Here is a 7,751-nt window from a genome sequence, read left to right as displayed (position 1 = left end):
CAGTTTGCCCAAGCTCACCACTTAGGAGGTAGTGGAGCTGGGCTATGAGCCTGGGCAGTCTGGCTTCAGAGCTAGTGCCTTGAGCCAGGTGTAATGAAAGAAACTCCAGGCACAGAGGGTGGAGGAACATGTGAGTAGCTCTCTCCTCTGGCCCAGGTGGTAACTTTGCTGAGTCCTGCAGGACAGACAGGATTTAGCCTGGGAAACGTGGCTGTATCCAGCATAACTGCTTTCAGCTGCAAGAACAGAAACTTGCAGACTCGCTGGAAGATACGTGGATGCAATCATTCTTGAGCTAGGTTTTCCTTCCCTACACACACAGACCATATGTTTATGCCAACAGTGGCATAAACAAAGTGGGGCTTACTTCTCCACATGACAAAATGTCTGGTAGAAAGCAGGTTCTGGGATGCAGAGAATCTAGAAGTCAAGAGTCTGGTCAACATCCCTTTCCTTTCTACTATTAGGCTATTGTAGGTCCAGGTCTCACAACCAATTTCCTGGGGAGAAAGCAAGAGGAATACAGGGCTGGGAGTTCTCGCTAGTACACATTCCTCTTATTAGGAGGGGAAAATCTTTCCAGATGTCCCACATCTTCTTTTTTTTTTTAATTTAATTTTATTTTTTTAGAGACAGAGTCTCTCTTTATTGCCCTCGGTAGAGTGCTGTGGCATCACAGCTCACAGCAACCTCCAACTCCTGGGCTTAGGCGATTCTCTTGCCTCAGCCTCCCAAGTAGCTAGGACGACAGGCACCCGCCACAACGCCCAGCTATTTTTTGTTGCAGTTTGGCTGGGGCCGGGTTTGGGGCGGGCACCCTACTCACTGAGCCACAGGCGCCGCCCCACATCTTTTCTTTTTACAAATCATTAGCTAGAACTGGCTTCTATGCCCACTTTTTGACTAGGCCTTGCACCCACCTTCTTTGAGACCAAGGGATTTCCAGGATTCTGTTGGCAAAAAAAGAAGAGAATTGGATTTTGATTAGACAACCAGCAGCGTCTGCCAGAACAAAGAATAATGTTGTAGGCAGAGGGAATCGCACGTGCAAAAATTTGGCAAGCAGCCAGAGCATGACAAAAATGAGGGCAGGAAGAGGCTGAGTATAGCTGGAGATAAGCTTCACAGGTGGCAAGAAATGAGGCAGGAAGGAGACAGAGAGCCCAGAGCACAAAGGGCTGTGCCTGCCATCCCAAGGCGACACTGTGTCCTAAGGACCAACAGGAATCAGTAAAGGATATTAGAGAAGGTAATGACCTGGAGACGACTTGTATGTAAAGGCCATCTGTGAGGAATGTTTGAGGGGAATAAAAAAGATGAAAGGCAGGAAAACTAGTTGGGAAGATGCTGCAGTGGTCCAGTGAAGGATGACCGTGTGTCGAGCCCCTCCAGGAGCACGGTGGTGGAGAGCATGGAATCACCATTCTTAGGAGGTAGGATTAGACCTGATGTTTGGATTTGGCAGGGAGGGGCTGTGCAGCCTGATGAGGATTACCGATGACTATTGCTTTCATCTCCACTAGTAAAAATAGCATTGTGAAAAGACAGAACTGCTGAAATCAAGCCTTGGGGTTCAAGTTCACAATAGTGAATTGGCAATTACTAGGTAATCCATATTCTTTGCATTTTAGGCACAGAGGAAGACAGAGTCTCATTTTCTCATTCGGGTAGAGTGTAGTAGCATCATCATAATTCAATGTAACCACAAACTCCTGGGCTCGGGCAATCCTCCTGCCTCAGCTTCCCAGTGGTTGAACTATAGGCACGTGCCACCACGCCTGGATAATTTTTTTTATTTTTTGAAGAGACAGAGTCATGGTATGTCTCCTGGGCTGGTCTTGAACTCTTGACCTCAAGTGATCCTCTCACCTTGGCCTCCAAAAGCACCAGGATTCTGAACCACCATGTCAGGCCCATTAATTTATTAATTTGAAATTTATTTCTATGCATAGACATATTAGGTCATATCAAATAATTCCACAAGATTGCATCCAACCTTTTTCTTCTCTGCCACAAATTGGAAGAATAAAAGTTGCCTTGGGCTACACATTAAAAACACAAATACTGGCTCAGCACCTGTGGCTCAAGTGGCTAAGGCACCAGCCACGTACACCCAAGGTGGCAGGTTCAAATCCAGCCCGGGCCCACCAAACAACAATGACAGCTGCAACCAAAAAATAGCCGGGTGTTGTGGCAGGCACCTGTGGTCCCAGCTACTTGGAAGGCGGAGGCAGGAGACTCGCTTGAGCACAGGAGTTGGAGGTTGCTGTGATCTGAGATGCCACAGCACTCTACCTAGGGGAACAGCTTGAGCTCCTGTCTCAAAAAAAAAAAAAAGAAAAAAACACAAATACTAATGGAAGTTGTATTGTGCATACTTTTCATAATACCTGACAACAGATATAAGGAGAACAGGGTCTCAAATACTCTGCACGTGGCCCACAGGCCACAGGTTGGACACCCTGGATAAGAAGCCACTCTCCTTCGCCCCAATTCATTCCACCAACAGTTGCTGCTCTATAGAGGCATCTACTTTATCTCTGAGCTGCTTCTTCTGATGTTTCCTCCATGTCTCTAACTGACTTAATTGTTAGGCTACTTCCTGACTCTACCTATGGGAGGTAGGACGTAGGTTTCTCCTGTGTCATCCCCTCACATCCACCACACATGTACACCCAAGTCCCCTCCTCAGAGCCTCCCAATATCATTATGTCATAATTTGAGTTTTAAACAATATTCACTATTTGCTTCGTCATGGCCATGTGAATACTATTTATAGGTAAGGCATTTAAAACATTAGGATTATATTTTCATTCTTGTACAAAGCTTTGGATAACAAATTGCCTAGCTTTCTGAAAATACAAAAGTAAACCATTACTTAACTCTTCACTAGAAATGTAAATGTCCTTCTAATACAGTCAAACACATTAGCTTCTATAATGCTACCACTTTTTCTTGAATACTCCCATGTGTGAGGCCTCCATCCCTCTGCTCCAATGCGTGGATTGGTTGTTCTCTAGGCCCATGTTATCATTAGCTTCTCTGCACAACCAACCACCCTGAGATTTAGCATTTAAAAACAACAACATTTACTTAACTCGCAATTCTGCAGGTTGGCAATTTGGGCTGAGCGCAAGTAGAGGTCCTCCTGGTCTTGGCTGAACTCCCTCAGACGTCTGAAGTTAATTGCAGCTCAGTTAAACAGCTCTGCTTGAGGGCAGGGGTGGGGGTAGCTGGCTATTGGCATGTCTAGTGATTTCTTACCCTCCAACAGGTTAGCGTGGACTTCTTGGTGAAGAGAGGGAAAGGAACATCCAAGGCCTTTCGAGGCTGGGATTGAAACTGGATTACTGTGACTTCTGTGGCTTTCTACTGGCCAAACAAGTTTCAAGGCCAGCCCAGAATCAAGGGGTACAAAAACAGATTCCATGTTTTGATCGAAGAATCTGAAAAGAATATACATATGACAAGGTCAACAATAGGGGCTACCAATTCAAGCGACCTACTAGAGCTGCCTTCACCATCATCCTTAGAATTCTTATTTTTTTTTTTTTTTTTTTGAGACAGAGCCTCAAGCTGTGCCCCTGGGCAGAGTGCCGTGGCATTACAGCTCACAGCAACCTCCAACTCCTGGGCTCAAGCAAGTCTCCTGCCTCAGCCTCCCAAGTAGCTGGGACCACAGGCGCCCGCCACAACGCCCGGTTATTTTTTGGTTGCAGCTGTCATTGTTGTTTGGCGGGTCCGGGCTGGGGATTCGAACCCGCCACCTTAGGTGTACGTGGCTGGCGCCTTAGCCGGTTGAGCTATAGGCGCCGAGCCAGAATTCTTATTTTTATCCTCTATTGGGTCCCCTATACATGTATATCAGTCAGGTTTCAGAAACCATGCCAGATATTTTACAGTACAAGAGGGCTGGAGGGTGGCTTAATTGGTGCTGGTATTTCTGAAGAACACAGAAAGTTATTCTGGAAATGCTGGGAATGCTGCAAGCTGGATTCAACTGTAGCTCTAGGAAGAAACCATTTTCATCAGGGGGACAAGAGTTGCCTGTGTGATGCTCTCAGGAACTGCAGACAGACAGCAAGCAGACAGGCAGGAGCCAGTCCCTTCCTCCTCCTGCAGCTCTCCAGTCCCCCTCTAGCAGCTTTCTTCCCCACTAGCACAGCTTCACTGAGAACCAGCTGGCCAAGGTGAAGAAAGATTTTCGGTCTGAGCCCCAGCGTCACACAGCAGAGTACATGATTGTGCATTCGCAGCTGCAGGACAGTAACATAATAACAGGCGTAGCTTGCTTTGGGTTTTCAAGTCTTCCTATTTTCTGGCCACTCAGTAACAACTTCCAAGGGAAGGATGCATGTAACATAAGTTTTTTCAGATGTTTAATATCTGAAATAGCCTTCATGTACCACCACGATTATAGTTTGGGTGAGTATGGCATTCCAGTACAAAAACCATTTTCCTCATTATTTTGAAGACATTGCTCCTTTATCTCTAGCATTGAGTGTGGCCCCTAAGTTCGATGGCATGTGAATTTCTGAACCTTTTTATATGACCTATTTTTATTTTTTGTTCGTTTGAGCTTTTCACTCCTTCGACTTTATGATTTTCTCTTTATCTTTGTTATACTAAAATCTCACAATTTCTGTTTTATCTTTATTAAAAAAATCATTCTGCAAGGTACACTGTGGTTCTTTTTCGTATGAAAATTAATTTTCTTCATTCCTAGAAAATTTTATTAGAATTTATTGACGTATTTGATAAATTCTCCTTCTCCTTCTTTCTGGAATTCGTATTAGTCAGTTGTAGAATTGTCTAATTTACTCATCTAACTTACTCTCTTACTGTTAATTGTTTAATCTGCCTTTATTCAACGTTATGCCCCCATCTTTAGCAGTGCCTGGCATCCCAAGAGAAGAATCTTTAGTCTGACAGGCTCTGGGATATGAGATGGGTATTCACCTAATTGTTTGGGGCAGGAACAAAGATGTATTATTGAGGGTCAAGATTTATGCAACCTTTCAACTCATTCTTCTGTCATTAGCCCCACCTGCCCCCTGAATTTCAGATGTACTTGATGAACCTGGAGGGTTTTATTATATGAACTAATGTCCTTCTTGGTTTTCCCTCCAAATCCCTCCTTCAGGCTTTGGTTCCCATTTCCTCTGGTCTGCTCAGTCACTTTTATTTGCCCACTTGTTTTTGTTTCTTTTGATTTATCTTTGACTCAGCACTGCTGGAAGGCTCAATCAAAAAGAGGCAACAGAGACGTGATCGCCTAAGCTGAGAAAGATGGTGAAATGAGTAAGAATACTTCAGAGGTCATGGTAGATTATGGTAGAAATATCCCCCAATGAACCAAGGCACCTGTGAGCTTGTGTAGCTCCTTGCCACACTGAACTGGGCTAAAGGCCTTGGGCTATTGGTAAATGTGAGGTGAACACAGGCTTCTGCATTGGGAATTATTTACTTTCCAGCTGCTAGAAACCAGAGGCCACCAAGTGAAGCAGCAAAAGCTAGTCTCCTGGACAATGCGAAGCCAAACTATCCCAGAAGAACCCAGCACCCTGCGATATCAGCTATCCGCAGAGCTGAGTGCATGGGAGTGAGCTCAGTTAATAGCAATAGCACACCCACCCACCTGAGCCCAGCCCAACTTTCTCACACAATTACCAGCGATTAAAATGCCTTTTAAGTCATCAAAGTTTTAGGGTAGTTTTGCTCAACAAGTGGTAATGGATACAGAGGTGTTATGTTCCGAGCTTTTTCTTTTGTTTCCACTGCATTCATCATCACACAGATCAAGACTGTGCTTTTTGAATCTGTGTGTGCTTGTTGGTTTAGACTTGTTTTTCTAATCCCTTCATCATCATTTTAGTGTGGTTGTGAAAAGGAGTAAATGTATATGCCAATTCCATCACATTTAACTAAAAATCTCTGTCTCCTCCTCATCCGTCCAACAGACATTTATTGAGCACCTAGTAGGTATCAACAGTGCTGGACACGTGTGTGATAATTCAGCTCTTGTCTAATCTCCACTGCAGCACTATACGTCAGGCATTGGTTTCCCCTTTTAAAAGATAAGACCAACAACACTTAACAAGTGGGGTTAAGCGACTTGGCAGAGGTCATACGATTAGTAAGTAGTGGTGTCAGGATTTGTGCTGTTGACTGAGTGTCAACAAAGTACCCACTAATCCCACTATACTTTGTTGAACTAGAAACCAGACAGAAAGATGCTAAATTTAGGACGGATGCAAGACTCATCAGAGTAGACTTAATGTGACGGCTGATTGAATATAAGAGGTGAGGCTCGGCGCCTATAGCTCAACCGGCTAAGGCGCCAGCCACGTACACCTAAGGTGGCGGGTTCGAATCCCCACCCCGGACCCGCCAAAAACAACGATGGCTGCAACCAAAAAATAGCCGGGTGTTGTGGCGGGCGCCTGTGGTCCCAGCTACTTGGGAGGCGGAGGCAGGAGACTCGCTTGAGCCCAGGAGTTGGAGGTTGCTGTGAGCTGTAATGCCACGGCACTCTACCCAGGGGAACAGCTTGAGGCTCTGTCTCAAAAAAAAAAAAAAGAGGTGAAAAAGAAAACAATGTCTGAGAACTCTGTCCCTACTGATCTGCCTGTGACCCCACTAATGAAAGGTGACAACAGAGGAGTGGACATCTGGGGTGGATGGAAAATTCGCTTCCAAGGGACTATATTCCATCTCTCTCTCTCTTCTCATCTATAGATCAAGGCTCTGCCGAGCACAGAGGTGAGCATTGCTTGGGGTCTGTCTTTATCGGGAAAGATTGGTTGGCGCTACTTTACAGGACACTTTATGGGGTAAATGGGTGTTCTGATTGGGCTCCTCGGTGGGGAGTGGGGAGCGGAGCCCTGTGGGGCTCAATATGGCTAACGGCTGTCGAATGGTTAAAACACCAGGCATTGCTTGAGAAGTATTCCCAAAAGGCCTTTTGCGCTCCGTGCAAGGGAAATTAAGTGCCGAGAAAAGTGTGTTCAATTTAGATCCATCTGGTCTGGGTTGCTTCTTTTTCCTCTTTTTCTCCAGGAAAAAAAAAAAAAAAAAAACACTATTTAAACAAACTCACTTTGTGGTCACTTTAATCTGCTATGAACTGAGAGTGTTGCCAGCCCAACATGTTGAAAAACAAAGAGAAAGAACTACAGTATTTCTAATCAGTAATAAGCTCAGTTCATGGCAGAGTTCATTATCCAAGGCGCTGGCTGCCCCACACTCAGAACTGGGAGGAAAGAAACGGTGCCTGTTTGGAGATCCTTATGTGTTGAAGAATAAAGAAGCGGTCCTTGCTAGAAAATCGCCTCTTATAGTACCTTCTAGCCAGCACGTGGACGGACACCAGGAAGCTTTAATGAGCAACATCGCTGGATTCCAAATAAGAAAACCAAAACCATCCATTTTTGATTTTCCAGGGGGCCCCAACTGCAAATACTTGTTCTTGGTATTGGATCATAAATTTGGAGTAGTGAATCTATAAAGCACGAGGGATATTAGTAAGAGACATCCGTGCTGTGGAACCCTACATAGCTGTTACTAAAAATAATATTTAATAATAACAATAATAAGCTTTCATTAAGCCTTTAACCAAGGGCCACTTACTGTTCTAAGTCTTTTTTTTTTTTTTTTTTTTTCTACCTACCTACGGTTTGCTGAAGCTTTGAAAATGAGGGTCAATATTTTTTTTTTTTGAGACAGAGCCTCAAGCTATCCCCCCTGGGTAG

This window comes from Otolemur garnettii, unplaced genomic scaffold (genome assembly GCF_000181295.1).
Source record: "Otolemur garnettii isolate 467f Iridium unplaced genomic scaffold, OtoGar3 scaffold00001, whole genome shotgun sequence".
NCBI lineage: Eukaryota > Metazoa > Chordata > Mammalia > Primates > Galagidae > Otolemur > Otolemur garnettii.
Note: the sequence above shows the minus strand (reverse complement) of the source record.